Below are 16,504 nucleotides of genomic sequence, written 5' to 3' on the forward strand. Positions count from 1 at the left end.
CATCTGTAATTAGTAGAAACTGCCCTATAAGGGAAGCACATTCAAATGAGGTATGCCTGGAATACCAATTCTACAAAAACTCTTCTTCTAAAAAAAACTGGAGAGGAAGGAATACTGCCTGATTCATTCTATGAGGTCACCATTACCCTGACTTTAAAACCAGAAAGACAGAAGAAAAAAAATTAGAGAACAATGTCTCTCATGCACACAGATGCAAAAATTCTCAATAAAATTCAAGCAAATTAAATCTCAAATTTTTGTAAAGAGACAATAAAAATACCTGTGGAGGGTTTCTCTCAGGAGCACAGCTTGGTTTAGTATTTGAAAACTGATCCATGGAATTCACTGTATGAGCAGCCTGTAAGAAAAAAACAAAGCAGGACCAGGTCAGTAATAGATGCAGAAAACCCTTTTGTAAAAAACAAACATCCATTATAAAGAAGATGTGGTATATATACACAATGGAATATTATGCAGCCATCAAAAGGAATGAGATATTGCCATTTGCAACAACGTGGATGGAACTGGAGGGTATTATGTTGAGTGAAATAAGTCAAACAGAGAAAGACATGTATCATATGATCTCACTGATATGAGGAATTCTTAATCGCAGGAAACAAACTGAGGGTTGCTGGAGTGGGGGGTGGGGTGGGAGGGATGGGGTGACTGGGTGATAGACACTGGGGAGGGTATGTGCTCTGGTAAACGCTGTGAATTGTGCAAGACTGTTGAATCTCAGATCTGTACCTCTGAAACAAATAATGCAATATATGTTAAGAAAAAAAAAAAGAAGAAGAAGGTGGTAGCAGGAGGGGAAGAATGAAGCGGGGGAAATCGGAGGGGTAAACGAACCATGAGAGACAATGGACTCTGAAAAACAAACAGGGTTCTAGAGGAGAGGGGGGTGGGAGGATGGGTTAGCCTGGTGGTGGGTATTGAGGAGGGCACATTCTGCATGGAGTACTGGGTGTTATGCACAAACAATGAATCATGGAACACTACATCTAAAACTAATGATGTAATGTATGGGGATTAACAGAAGAATAAAAAAATAATAATAAAAAAATTAATAAAAAAAAATCCATTGATTATAAAAACTCTGAAAACTGGCATAGAATAAAACTTCATCAGCCTGATAAAGGCATCCATAAAAAACCTACAGCTAGCCCCATATTTAATGGTAAAAGACTATGCTTTCCCTCTAAGATCAGGAATCAGCTAGATTTGTCTGCTCTTTCTACTTCTGTTCAATGTCGTTCTAGAGGTTCTAGCAGCACAGTAAGGCAATCAAAAGAAATTAAAAGCAACCATATGAGAAATAAAAAGTAAAGCTGTCCTTATTCACAGACCTGATAATTTATAAAGAGAACTTCATAGAATCTACCAAAATGCCACTAGAACTAATAGGTGAGTTTAACAGGTTTCTGGTCAATATATTTTAGAAATCAATTTTGTTTCTATATATTGGTAATGAATACATGGAAATTAAGATTTATAAAATGATGCTTTTTAAAATAATAATACCAAAAATATGAAATATGTAGGGATAAATTTGACCAAAGTTGTGCAAGACTTATACTCCCTAAGAAATCACCAAACATTGCTCAGAGAAATTAAAGAACATCTAAAGAAAGTGAGAGAGATGGTATTGAAAGACCTAATACTGGTAAGGTGTCAATGCTCAAATTGATCTATAAAGCCTATACCAACTCATTTAAAATCCCTGCAGGCCATATTTGTGTAAACTGAGTAGCCACTTCTGAAATTAATATGGAAATGCAAAGCTCCTGATTTTGGAAAAGAGGAACAAGTTGGAGAAATTGCACTATAAGATTTCAATACTTAGTAGAAAGCTACAGTAATCAAAACAGTATGATATGGTGTTGGCAAAAGAAAAAAACACAACACAAAGATCAATGGAACAGAATAGAGTCCAGAAATAGACCCACACATACATAGCCAAGGATGCCAAAGTACATCTGTGAAAATGAAAAGGAAGCCACAGATTGGGAGAAAATACTTGCAAAATGCGTATGTTGCAAGAGACTTCTATCCGGAATACATAAGGAACTCCTACCACTGGATAACAAAAGACAAACCATCCAATATACATCTGAACAAACATTTCACCCAAAAAGACATACAGAAGGAAGGGCCACCTGGGTGGCTCAGCCAGTTAAGCCTCCGACTCTTGGTTTCTGCTCAGGTGATGATCTCAGGGTCATGAGTTCAAGTGCTGCATCGGGCTCTGCACTCAGCATGGAGTCTGCTTGTGATTCTCTTTCTCTCTCTGTCCCTCCCACTCATGCTCTCTCTCTCTCTCTAAAATAAATATTTTTTTAAAGAAGACATACAGAAGGTAAATAAGCATATAAAAATTGCTCAATATTATTAGTCATTGAGAGAACGTAAAATAAATCACACTGAGATACCACTTCACTCATACTAGAATAAAATGTAAAAGATGGATCTGACCAAATTTTTATGAAGTTGTGGAGGAACTAGAACCCTCATACTCTACTGGGAAGAACGTAAAAAGTGACAACCACTTTGGAACATGGCCTGGCAGTTTCTTAAAAATTTAAACATTCGGGACACCTGGGTGGCACAGTCAGTTGGGTGTCCAATTCTTAGTTTCAGCTCTGGTCACGATCTCAGGGTCATGGGATCAAGACCTGTGTCAGGCTCTGCACTCAGAGGGGAGTCTGCTTGAAATTCTCTTCCTCTCCTTCTGCCCCTCCTGCTCATGCACTCTCTCTCTCTCTCTTTCTCTCTCTCTCAAATAAATAAATAAATCTTAAAAAAATTTTTAAACGTTCAACTAATGGATGACCCCACCATTCTCCTCCTCATATGTACCAAGGAGAAACTGAAGCATGTGCCCATACAAAGACTTGTAGAAATAGGGTCAAGGAAGCTTTACACTTAATAGCCAAAAAATAGAAGCATCTGAAAAGTCTATCATCAGATGGGTAGATAAGTGAGTGAAAGATATCAGACAAAAAGAGTATGTATGCTATGTATCCACTTATATAAAATTCTAGGAAATTGCAAACTAATCTATAGAGACAGCAGATCCATGGTTATGTCGGGATGAAGGAGGAAGGTATTCGGATGAAGAAGGCATTATAAAAAGGCTTGAGGAAACTTTCAGAGGTGACAGATACGTTCATGATCTTGATTGTGGTGATGATTTCTCATGATGGATTATAATGTCCAAACTCATCAAATCCTATACTTTATTTTTTTAAAAGATCTATTTATTTATTTGAGAGAGAGAGAGAGCAGGTGGGAGTAGAGGGAGACGTAGAGAGAATCTCAAGCAGACTCCACGATGAGCATGGAACCTGTCACAGGGCTGGATCCCACGATGCTGAGATCGTGGCCTGAGCCAAAATCAAGTCGCTTACCAGACTGAGCCACAGGCACCCAAATCGTATACTTTAATATGTAAAGTTATTGTAAGTCAATTATACTTCAATAAAGCTGTAAAATAATGCAACCCTCAGTCCCATGCCCAGATATGCTGATTAAGTAGCAGTAGGTAAAGTACAAGAACCATCAGCTTTTTTAAACAGGTCTCTCGGGACATGCTGATGTAGGTGATCCCTGAACTGCACTTTGAAAAATGCTGCCAGAGGAAAATATATCTCTTGGCTACATCAACCAGCCAGGGGTACCATATACCAGGCATGGTTGGCCAGTTCACCCCAATCGGTCAGGCAAGCAGGACCCACCTAACTGGAACCAGCAACCACTTTTTCCTTCCCTCCCTTTCTCTCCACACTGTCTCATCCACAAGTTCATTTTTCTTTCTCGTCACTTCTTGTCTAGTGTTCTTACCTATCACTCTACTGATTCTGGCAGACCCTCCTCAAAAGTCTTCCCCTTGTGGCTTTAGACTTCTCATGTCCCTAAACACCCCCAAACTTCTGGAGCCCTCCCCATCCTTAAGCTGGAAGGATCCTGCAACTAAGAGAAAAGGCATTACAAAGTTTCCAAAATTGACTCATAGAAAAGATGTTTTGTCCAGAAAGGCTAGAAACCAAGCTCAGTCTAATGGACTCAAACACCTTTATTATTTTTTTTTCACAAATTCTTGTGTCCCTTTTTCTGACTTCATTTAGTTTTGAGATCTTGTGATTTCAGGCCAGCGGGCAATACGAGTGCATATTGTAAGAGTATGGAAAAAGTTAAAATTAAAAAAAAAAATTAAGAAATGGAAATAAAAATCCAATAAACTTTTTTAAAACACTGATAACCATGAGGAAGATTAATGCATTTTCCCTTATCACTAATCCTTTGTGTGGATTAAAAGGGGTTTTCTTTGTGTGGATTAAAAGGGGTTTTCATTTTTTTTTTTAATTAATTAAACAAGGAGGTCATTAGGCTGAGGTGGCTTTAAAGCCTTAGTAACCTACATAAGCCAGCAAAGCCTAAGCCTTCGATGCCTCAAGGTCAAGTCATGGAAAACTAAGGACAACCAGTCACGATCAGCCAACCAGACTTTCCCAAATAAGGCAACCACAGGAGCTGTGGTGAATCCAATCATTTCCTTGCAAGAGTCTTTCCTCTGGCTCCTGTCTGTGGTTGGTGGACTCCTAACCACTTCCCCTCTGGTGCTGCCTAATTCAAACAGAGGTTAGCTCAAATAAACTCTTGAAATGCTAAGTGTGCCTCAGTTTATCTTCTAACAGGATCAAGACATTGCCCGTTTGCTTCCGCCGCTCTGCCTTTGTCTGCTTCTCCTTCTGAAGTGAGTCCATCCCTCCCCCCCATTTGGGCTGTCAGATTTGTCTTAGTTACTTTGTTTGAAGGTCACTTTGCTAGCACCTGACCTGGGCGGTCATTCAAAGCTGGCAGGAAAACCTGTCTCTCAGAGTTAGGGGCAGCATTAGTGCTCTCTGAGCTGCCTAATACGCCTCTTCTTTGCCCGAGACAATGAAAACCTAATTTGGAAAGCTGCCCTGGCTTTGGAAGCCGCTGTTCACTCAGTCAAAAGAGAACTTTATTTACATAACAACAATGATCCTATAAATTGATTGACTGCTTCTCACTTGCAGTGCTTCTGGGTCCATTACAGTGATGATATCAGTCAGGACTCTGTGTTGCAGGTACCAAGAACTCCCAGGTCAGAGAACTAAGCAAAAGGGAGAGGGAAAAAATGGGCTCACTTAACTTGGAAGTACAAGGGTAGAGTAACCTTCAGGCATGTCTTGACCCAGGGATTTAGTTGGGTGCTCCCTGGTTTCTATCACCTGACTACCATTCACTGGGCTATCTTCATTCTCCTGCCCCATGTTTGGCCCCCGGCTGGCCCAGCTTACAAACCCACGATTGCTAGCCATATTTGCAGAAAGGAGCCGGAAGCTCTCTCCCAGCATTCACACCTAGCAAAAGTTTCCTTGGGTCTCATTGACTTCATGAGATCACATTATCATCCCGGAGCCAATCACTATGGCTAGACACATCCCATACTTCCTTTGGCCAGTTCCCAGGTCACAAGCTTATAGAGCTGGGGTCAGAATGAGAGTAGGGGAGGGGGCCCTGAGAAGAAAATCAAAGTGCATTAGAAGGGCACAGTAGGTGCTCTTGGTGTCCCTCCCAAATCCTCAATGCAAGGCCCATGCAGCCATCTCCCAGCTGCTGCACCACTGGCTGTTAACAGCTCATACCGCACTTCTCTGGAGGATTGTTTGGTAGATGCCTTCTCACTGACAGCTTTGGGGAATTGGGTCCTTCTCCCAGGAGTGGCCAGCAACGAATGACTGATTGATACAGGGGTATAAATCTGGAGAGGGCAAACTCCGTGCTACAGTTCATGCACCAGAGCTCGCTCTAGGATCCAGCTAAGACTAGGCATCCCCTGGAACCACTTCTTGGCATCCCCAACTTTCCAACCCTCTCCTGTTTCTCTTACCCCATTACAGGTTTGTCCTGAGAGCACGCACTCAAATAACCATTTGCACAAGAATCCCAATTGCAAATTCTGCTTCTAAGCAACACAACCTAAGGCAGATAAAAATGGAAAAAGCATGCTAAGTAGCAAAAACAATAGACCCTGGTGATGATGATGATGATGATGATGATGATCTTCGCCATGTGTTGAGGACTGGCCTCCATGCTAGATGATTTACAAACATGTCTTCTTCATATCCTCACCACAGCTTCCAGAGATGGTCATTGTTATCCCTGGAGGAAGTCGGCCTTTAGAGAGAGGAACTGAATTGCCCAAACTCATATTGCTAGGAGCTAGAAAACTTGGATTTGAACCTACTATCTCTTGTTGCCAGTTGCTACTGCTCAGAGACCAGGTCAGTAACCTCCACCCCACCCGACAATATAGCAAACCTCCTGTATCCGCTATATTCTTTCTTTAATGTGTCATATGTGTCAGACACTTTGCCAAGCTTTTTATGCAGAACCTCATTCAGTTTTCACAAAAGCTGTAAGAAGTGGAATATCATCCCATTTCACAAACCGGGACAACATGGGAAGATGCATGAGCCTGCCCAAAGTTGCACGCTAGTAAGTGGTAGAGCCCAGCTTGGACCCGAGCATCTGACTTCAGGGCTCTCTCTCCTAACATCTGGTTAACTATTGTTGCTAAAGTTCTTCCAAAATGTCCTAAGAAACCAGACTTCATCTAGCTCTGGAGAATCTAAAACAAAGAAAAGTTTCCCTTTTCTTTTTCTGAGCCTTGGCTTTCTAGCTAGGTAGGAAAGCAAATAATAACTCTGGGTCATTAACCCACGTCTCAATCAATTTAAGTCAATTCCAAAAACTGTCAGAGGTGGGTACGAAATTGTCTGTCAGCTTCATACATTTACGATGTGGGGGGGAAAAACCCTGAGAATCGTGTTTAAAATTGGGATTCATTTCCTTGAGCTACATAAAGAGAAGTTGGCTCATTTTCTTTATAGTAATTGCCACAATTTTCCTAGTAGTTCCCTCTTTGTTGTCTGGCTCTCCCTGAAAGTAAGCTTTGTGAGCACAAGGACTAGGTTGGTCTTGTTTATCACTGTTTTCCCAAGACTTGGCACTGCCATGGCACATGGTTTGTTTTTTGAAAATATCTTTGAAAGAATACATTTTGAAAATGAAGGGAAATAGCAATCGCATCAGGCTATCTGCTCCTGATAAAGTTCTCTTTAAAAGAGAGAACTGAATGATAAGGTTAGAGGTCTACTAACTCCTCATGATTCTACCAGTGATTAAAAGCCAGTAGTTTCATTATTTTTTTCTGTCCTCTGGTTTCCAGAACTTAATTCTGTCTTGTAAATTGAGGTCAGAAAACTGGTAGAAAATTGAATTCCTCCAGGCTGTTTCTCCATTTGGAGACTAGAGCCACCATCAGCAATGTCTTAATGAATCTCTACTCTATTAAATTGTTATTTGGTCCTGAAGCAGGTCATTTGTAGCCCCTCTTCCTCAGAACAGAAGGTAGGCTGCAGAAAAGAAAGGGAACACTCAGACAAGGCAGAACGATATTAAGAGGTACTCTCCAACTGTGGATCCACATTTAATTAACTCTTTCTGAACAAAGAGCGATCAGATAACAGGCTCACACTGTCAAGGGAGGTTGGAGGCGGTGGAAAATTCCTGCAAAGGACTGTCCAGAGATGGACGTGGTGAGACATCCAGGGATGGTGCATCTGTTTGGAGAACTGGGTCCCTTGCTGCTGGGAGCCTGGAGAATGCAAACTTCTTGAGTCAACTCAATTCAGGTGGGAACGAACCCATCTTTGACCCATCACTCAGTTGCTGTGCTGTCTCATGCCCCCATCATGTTTTATTGCCTTCTCTAGACTGGCCTCCCTGCCTTCATTCTCAAGCCCTGCTCCCCTTTGCAATCTAAAAAGAATAATTATTTAATGAGCTTCAATTACATCCAGATACTCTAAGCACATTACATGGATTAACTTGTTTACTCCTTACAACAAGCCAGTGGGGTAGATAGGGTTATCATCCTCATTTTGTAGAGGAGGAAACAGGGATTTAGGGAAAAGAAATGGTTTGCCCAAGGTCCCATATACTAGTCAATGGCAGAACAAGCTTCTAGCCCCGGGCAGCCTGATTCCAAAGACAATGATGTTCACCTTGCTGTCCTGCTTCTAGCCAACACCCAAGTTGTCTCTCTGAAGCCTGGATCTGACCATATCCCTCTCGTTAGTCTTCTGTGATTCTCTGCTGCTCAGCTGATGAAGTCCAACTCCATTTCCTAGTAAGTTTCTAGACTAGGCTTGAATCTGCCTCCACCATCTCTGACTCCCTGACACTCTCCCCAATGCACTCAACTTTCCATCCCCTCTAGACTTTTTACTGTTTCTTTTCTTTCTTTCTTTTTTTTTTTTTTTTGAGAGAGAGAGAGCACAAGTGGTGGGGGGTAGGGCAGAGGGAGAGCAAGAGAGAGAGAATCTTCAGCAGGCTCCATGCCTGCCACATTCACATTTGGGGGAGAGGGAATTCTACTAACATCCAGTGAGTAGAGGCCAGGGATGCCACCAGATATCACATATATAGTCCCATCCAACAAAGAATTATCCAGCTCCAAATGTTAATATTGCTGAGGTTGAGAAACTGGCTTATCCTAGAGCCTGCTCATAGCAAACAAAGTGACTGATGTGTCTGTTAGAACAAATACAGCTCCGAACTTCAGTTGTGATGAGTGTTTATTTTAAAGGACCTAGGCTCCATCCTTGAGAATCCAATCAGAAAGTCCAGACACAATCAAAAATCTTAAAGTCCCAGGAATCTGGCATGGAAAAAAATCTGAGACATGCATTTCTTCAGTGTTTGGCTAATCTGGGCTTTTAAAAATCAACACTGTTTGACATAGACAGGATACCTGGTATGGCAGAAAATACAAATGAGCTCCATTCAGAAGAGAGGTTAATTTTTTTTCCAGAGCTATTTTGGGGAGGAAGGTGGGGAGAATTATCAGAGATATAGGAGTGACTGAGGAGTGTGAGTTTATGGTTGTATTCCAGAATATACTGGAGAGTGCTTCAGATGGAAAGTGTGGAATAATGCATGTGTCTAAAGAAGCAAAGGCTGTGTTTTGTTGAGATATTTTGAACAGAATATTGAGAAAACCCTGATCTAGGGAAAGGAAGATTGCAGCTAATCATGAAGGATCGAGGCCCAACAGAAAGGACTTAGGAATATTTCTTGAGTAAGAAAATGAACTAATGAGAATAATGCAAAAATTTTTCCTGGGTGGCTATCTATCACTTCTTATCCAGACTAGGACACTCTTGAAAATGAAGGAGGGACTGTGCATAATTAACAGGGATTAATTGACATGACAGGCATAAACTGAGACGGTCCCAGGAAAATTAAAACTTTTGACAATTTTACGTAAATATTCTAATTATTGTACTTAGGCCACAGGTAGCGTAGACGTGGCATGCACACCACCATTCCTTCCTTCTATGCCGGTAGCAGACATTACTAATCCATTACAGTAGTCTTCCCCTCTAAATCAGTGTGTGGTCTTGAAATCATTCTCATTAGAGCATCGCCACTCTTCTCTACAAATTGACAGGCACTGGCATAAGTGATCAGACTCCAGCTGTGGGTGAGGACCCATTTTTACACTCCACTCAGTTCCACGTGTCTTCATTCTCCCACCATTTTTGTCCTTACTGGAATTCACATTCTCAGGAATCTAGAATTCTACCTTTAGTAATTAAGATTATTGATTATTAGATACCTTTTAAATTAATTAATTAAATAATATGTAAGTCAAGTTATTTTATTATAAAATAAATTCTGAATTAAATTCAGGTTCCTAGGGAGGCAAAGCCTGAGACACAATAGTCCTTTTATTTTCTTTTTAAAGTTTTTATTTAAATTCCAGTTAGTTAACATACAGTGTTATATTAGTTTCAGGTGTACAATAAGTGATTCAACACTTCCATTTGTCATCCAGCACTCATCATGACAAGTATGCTCCTTAATCCCCAACACTTATTTCACCCATCCCCCCACCCACCTCCCCTCTGGTGACCATCATTTTGTTCTCTATAGTTAAGAGTCTGTTTCTTGGTTTGCCTCTTTTTTTTTCCCTATGACTGTTTTGTTTCTTAAATTCCACATGAGTGATATCATACGGTATTTGTCTTTCTCTGACTGACTTATTTTGCTTGGCATAATACTCTCTAGCCCCATCCACATCGTTGTAGTTCCTTTAGACATAACCTTGCAGAATTACTTGAATATCTTGTTGTGTGTGTTTTAATGCTATATGATATTTTATCAATTTGATATCTAGGGTCAATTAGGCATGAATATTAAATATGTTTTTCAGTTAATGGTTAATAAAACAAAACCATCGGGTGAATTTCTGCTTGCTGCAAGTTGTAAGGTTTGATTAACATGGCCATTTTTCTGAGGAGCCATTCTGGTTTCTATCTTGGCAAATACATCAGATAATTTCAACAGGCTTGACTAGTAGTTACTAAACTGAGTGGGATGAACTAAGAACAATGATTGAGGGACACCTGGGTGGCTCAGTCGGTTAAGCGTCTGCTTTCAGCTCAGGTCATGATCCCAGGGTCCTGGGATCGAGTCCCGCATCGGGCTCCCTGCTCCGCGGGGAGCCTGCTTCTCCCTCTGCCTCTGCCTCTCTCTATCTCTCATGAATAAATAAATAAAATCTTTAAAAAAAAAAGAACAATGATTGATGGGCTGAAAGCTATAAGCAATTAAGAGACCCATCTCCCTCAATGAATATTAATGTTTAACCATTGAGGACATGGGGGGGCAAGGTCAGGGGGTGTGGTTGGAGCTTTTCAACCATAACAGAGATCAGTTATTTGGAAATAAGACTGACTCAAAGTATCTGCCTTGTTTAATATAATACATGTGCAAGTTGCTGAAGATTGATCTCTAATTCCATAATCTTTCCTGTAAATTGCTATGGGGGAACCCTTTGTGATGTGTGCCCTGCAATCTAACCTCAGACCTCAAAATTGGCCCTTAACTGAATTCTTACCAGTGTTAGAAGCTTTGTATTGTTCAACAGTAAACATATTTGTTATGTATTTGATGTACCCAAGGTTATTCATTATAAATTAAATATTCATTGCAAACTAAAATACCATTTCAGATGTAAAACATTTAACTCTCTTTCTCAGATTGATGGCCTGTGAGTTGTATCCAGGCTACAGATGTGTTTATTTGGCCCCATAATATTTTAAATTATGTTCTAAAGCTTGCAACTACTAAAAAAAATCTAAAAATCAGGAATTTTTGCATTTTTTAAAGCACATTTTATAAATGAAAAAAAAAAAAAAAAACCAAAGCCCTCCCACTCTGAAAAGTAGACTATTTAGCAGCACTGGGTATCCATTCCTGTGAAGATACAGGGTATTTTTCAGTTGTACCTAACCATCCTCATTTATTATGTTTCCTTCCTGGCCCCTCGAGGTATTTAAGTGTGCAACTCATGCTTTAGCTTAATAAGTCAATCACAAAGGAATCAACCATGAAATTGAAGATGTAGTCACCCAAGAGTATATTTTAATTTAAATTTAACATTAGCCAATGCTTCAGGCTAATGATGAACATTATCCAGCTGTTCCAACACAAACCCACAGACACACATGCACACAGAGTTTCAGAACAAGTTCTACTCATTCAACCAAATACATATTTGCTAAGTACCTACTATGTGCCAGAAATGATGTTGGGTGTTTTGATAACAACATTAACTTCATCCTTGCTCTCAAAAAGCCCAGAGATAAGCAGGACAAATACACAAGCTAACAGAAAATTGCAACACAGTGAACTGCTGGATTGGGGGATGTATTATGGAAACTCTGATGTGAGGCACATTCCCCAGATTTTTAAAATGTACCTTATACACTGTCAGTCTAGAAGGCAGAGGTAGGTTGAATATGTTTATAAGTTCACAATTGCCTTGTTCTTTTGGATTTAAATTTGTTTTTAGAATTGATAACAGTAAGAGGAAAGCTATAAGTGACTCACTCAAGACCAACTGGTTTATACCAGGGGCAGGACTAGAACTCAGCAGCTGGGCAATTTTATTTTTTTCAGGAGAGATTTCCACCCACTGGCTTGAAAAGTGGGTCACGCCATTGCTGATAGATATGAAAAATATTATCAGGAAAGATTTGCTTCAGGTCACTGCTACATAATATCTCCTGGCTTCAAACAATGGGCTGAAAGATATTTCTGTCTTGTGGGCATTCATCTAGAATACCTGGACTAAATGATGATTATTTGTGTGGGTTGGGGTCAGTCTTAATGCAACAGCACAAGATCATTATAGTGAAATGAAGGGCTTGGAGGAGGCTCTCATGGTCATCCTGATCCAATTTGTGTTTGACAAAATACTGAATGGGACAGCTAATCCCCAGAATGCAAGAATCAAATTGAGAAAGATCTCACTAGACTGGAACACTGGGCACAAGCCAAAAGATGAGCATTAACAGGGATAAATATTGCTTTAAAAAAATCAATTGGTCAGGTACAGTATGAAGAGGATCAGGCTAGTCTGTGGTTCCCGTGAGAAAGATCCAGATGTCTTAGAGGCTCATGTCTGCCAAAAGAGATGCTATGCCATAAAAAGATGCTAATGGAGAAAACTCTTCTAGTTAATAAATAACAAAATTACTACTAAAAACAGGCTCCCGATAAATAAACAAAGAGCAAAGTTCGAACTCAAATTGATTAAAGGAACATGAAGAATTTATTGGATCATGTACCTAAAAGTCCAAGAGAGAACTCCAAATGGTAGTCACTTTGTAATGTGTAACAAACAACATCTAAATTTCAGTGGCTTTCAAAAACAAAAGTTAATTTTTAATTTTTCTTTCTCATAGGTGTATGGGGCAGCCGCATTTGGACCGATAGAGGTTGGGTTTGGCTGGGCCAGACTGAACTCAGGACTTCCAGTTAGTTTTGCCTGCTCCATGGGTCTTCAGTCTGAGGCCCAGCCAAAGAGGCTGTGGCACCTTGGAGGTGATCATTTCAAGACTGATCACAGGAGCTCACAAGGGGTGAGTAGAAATAGGCATGCTTTAGGGTCTGTGCTGGAAACTGGAAACCATCACTCCTTCCCACATTCCACTGGCCAAGCCCAGTCAACTGAATAGCCCAACATCAGCAGAGTTGGGAAATCTAATCTACCCCATTTATTAGGAGGTATTGTGGTTGCATGATAAAGGACATGGATGTGTAATTCTAATGCAGAGAGAGAGATACAATTTTCCACATTCCATATTCTGGCTTCAGTACGCCTGGATTCAGAAATGCAAATAATGCCAAAAGGAATCATTTCTTTCATCTCTCTGCTTTATTGACTTTGAGTACTAAAACCCATCTATACTCATAGCTTACCATCTGCATTAACATAACTTTACTATTTCACTGTATCCATCAACATAATTTTACTGTTCCAGGAAACACTTGCCCAGCAAGATAAAAGTTGTGAATAACTTTATTGTTTGTCCAAGGAACTTCACAAAAGACCCATCAATTCTTCAATAGAAAGCATTAAACAATAGTTTATACCCAAGACTCTTTGAACCCCTCATCTCAAATTTCTGATCTTGTTCTGTCTACCAATCCAAAACTATTATATCATAATCCTTACTAATTTTTAAAAAGATTTATTTATTTATTTGAGAGAGAGAAGTAGGGGCAGGGGGTGAATGAGAAGCAGAATCTCAAGTAGGCTTGACTCCCAGCACAGAGCCTGATGCAGATCTCAATCTCAGGACCCTGAGATCATGATCTGAGCTGAAATCAAGAGTCAGATGCTTAACTGACTGAGCCACCCTCTACTAATTCTAATTAGTAAGTTGCCCCCTTACTAATTCTAACATTAGGGACTCACCTTATATGGGCTTCAAAATCTCAATAAATATCTCATTTTTGTCCTCACTCCTCTGAGATGCTACTAAGATTCTATCAAGGTAGTGTTTTCCTTTATAGTCATAAAAATCAGCTTATCTCTATCTTATCTGCAGGTTGTTTTGGTGATATTTTGGGGAACCAGCATTCAGTAGCCTCATTCTAAGGATATCACCACAAGGCTGCAAAAGGTGTCACCAGCTCCTTTAGATTTATGTTATAAAAGCTGAGCATCCCTACAAGAAAAGACAATTTCTTGGTAGCTACAGAAAATGTCCAAGGTAAGGCTGTGATTGTCCCAGGCAAACCACATGCCCAACCGTAAACCAGTCAGATCTAGCAGGTCATTGTGCTCTGGTGGGCTACACCCCAATCTCTTGGCTACTGCTGGAAATGAGAATGGAGTGAACCCCTCCTGAGCCACATGGATTGAGAGCAGAGCAGGTGTGGTTCCCCAGAGGACAATGGAGCATCTGATACCAGAAGAAGGGGGAATAAATGTTGAGAAGACATAAATGACAGATATTTGCTCAACTATTTTAGCCAATAGATATTACTGGGTCCCACACAAGAGGAGAAAAGCCTTCTTGCACTACTTAATATTGATCTCTACAAACTGTTGTATATCCAGAAGAGAGAGTGATAACAGAATGGGATGGGCACCAATTTAATACTGAAAACTGCATAGTTTATCTAGAACAAGAAGCCTTGAAAGTTTGTCATGTATAAAAGTGAATAAAACTGATTCACACTTGATTCAATTCAATTAAACCCACAAAAATTGGGGCTGAATTATGTTATGGACTGAATGTGAATACCCATCCCACCCCCCAACCCCCCCACCCCTGCCAAATTCATATGTTGAAGCCCTAACCCCCCAGTGTGACTGTACTTGGAGTAAGGAAGTAATTAAGGTTAAATGAGGTCATAAAGGAGAGGCCCCGATACAATAAGACTAGTGTCCTTCATGGAAAGAGACACCAGGGAGCGCTCTCTCTCTCTCTCTCTTTCTCTCTGTGTATACACATTGAGGAAACACCAGGTGAGGACATAGTGAGATTGCAGTTTTCTGGAAGCCAGGAAGAGAGTTATCACCAGAAATGAATCATAGGAGCCTTGATCTTGGGACTTCTACCCTCCAGAACTGCGAGAAAATAAATTTCTGTTGTTTAAGCCATCCAGTCCAGGCCATTTTGTTCTGGCAGCCTGAGCTGACGAATACAAGCATTAGTTTGCTACATAGTGTTCTGTGATTTCAGTAGGTAGGTGGCAACTTCTCCACCAGATCTTGACCATGGCAAAAATCCTATGCCAGCTACTGAGTTAGATATTAGAGCATCATCACAAAAGAGGCTCTGACCATACGGACTGATGAGAAAAAATACCCAGAATTTAGGGACGCCTGGGTGGCTCAGTCGGTTGGGCATCTGCCTTCAACTCAGGTCATGATCCCAGGGTCCTGGGATCGAGTCCCACATTGGGCACCCTGCTCAGCGGGGAGCCTGCTTCTCCCTCTCCCACTCCCTCTTCTTTGTGTGCTCTGTCTCTCTCTGGCAAATAAATAAATAAAATCTTTAAAAAAAAAAAAAGAAAGAAAGAAAAATATCCAAAATTCAGAAATAAGGACAAAAAATAAATACTATAGCATCTCATGTAGATATCATGTTACAGCACTAACAGTTCTGCTCACTCAAGATTTATCCAATTCTTTTAGAGAACGTATCTGTATTGACTTTGCTTTTTATTCTTTGGAGATCAAATACTGTAAAGTTGCATGTCATCTTACAGATTTCTATGCAAGGGAAAAGATAGCCTTAAAGATTACAGTCCTACTGTCCTATAGGACATGACTCCATTTTATCTAACTAGCAATCTTATTCTAATTTCTTCTTTCCAAAAAGCCTATAAATATCTAGTTCTTCAAAATGTTCCTTGAATAAGTTTTACCTTTTTACTGATTCTTTCATTGAACAGTCGAATAAAAATCCTGACCTGTGCTCAATTTATATTTGTATGAAAGTCATGTTTTCGACTTTTTGAAAATTATTATTTGATAGAGCCTTCTAGATGACTAGGAGAGAGTCATTAAAACAAATTGCAATTGGGACAGGGAGGGATTAAGGAAAGGTAGCCACAGTGCACCATGGAACCAGAAGGATTTAGCCTAGCCTAAAGGATTGGGAATGGCTCCCAAAAAAGAGACGTTTCTTGAAGCATGAGTAGGGATTAGTCAAGTGAAGGAACAATAAGGGGATAAGGTCTGCAAAGGCCCAAGGTCATCAGTGAAAGAGAGGAGGTGGATAGAATCAATAGGGGAGAAGCCATAAGAAGCATATTTTTTATCAGAGGGGTTGGAACCAGAGTTCTAGGCCTTCCAAGGATGTCAAAATTCCCAAAAGGTGAACAGAAAGGGAGCTCATGTCCCTCACCTCTGATCAGGCTTGCACATGGCTTTGGATTCTAGGTAAGCTGTCAAATGACTCCCACAGAAAAAAAAAATAGCTCAGAGGCTCATCCTTGGGACTCACAGTTCAGCTTCAGACAGCAGGAAACAATTCCCTTCTCCTCACCCACTGTGGAACCCTGGAGAGGAGGAAGGAAGCACTTTCCATAAGACCAA

At 40.4% G+C, this 16,504-nt stretch overlaps 1 long non-coding RNA gene across 1 annotated transcript; it reads left to right on the top strand.

Moving 5' to 3' along the window:
* Positions 1 to 4,648: 4,648 nt before the first annotated feature.
* LOC118021945 lies at positions 4,649 to 15,086 on the top strand. The gene is made up of 4 exons (XR_004682346.1): positions 4,649 to 4,756; positions 12,852 to 13,028; positions 14,001 to 14,165; positions 14,917 to 15,086. It is a non-coding gene; the product is annotated as an uncharacterized LOC118021945 (long non-coding RNA).
* The last annotated feature ends 1,418 nt before the right edge of the window (positions 15,087 to 16,504 follow it).

The sequence above is a fragment of the Mirounga leonina genome, unplaced genomic scaffold (assembly GCF_011800145.1).
Source record: "Mirounga leonina isolate KUSES-001 unplaced genomic scaffold, KU_Mleo_1.0 Mir_175, whole genome shotgun sequence".
Lineage (NCBI taxonomy): Eukaryota > Metazoa > Chordata > Mammalia > Carnivora > Phocidae > Mirounga > Mirounga leonina.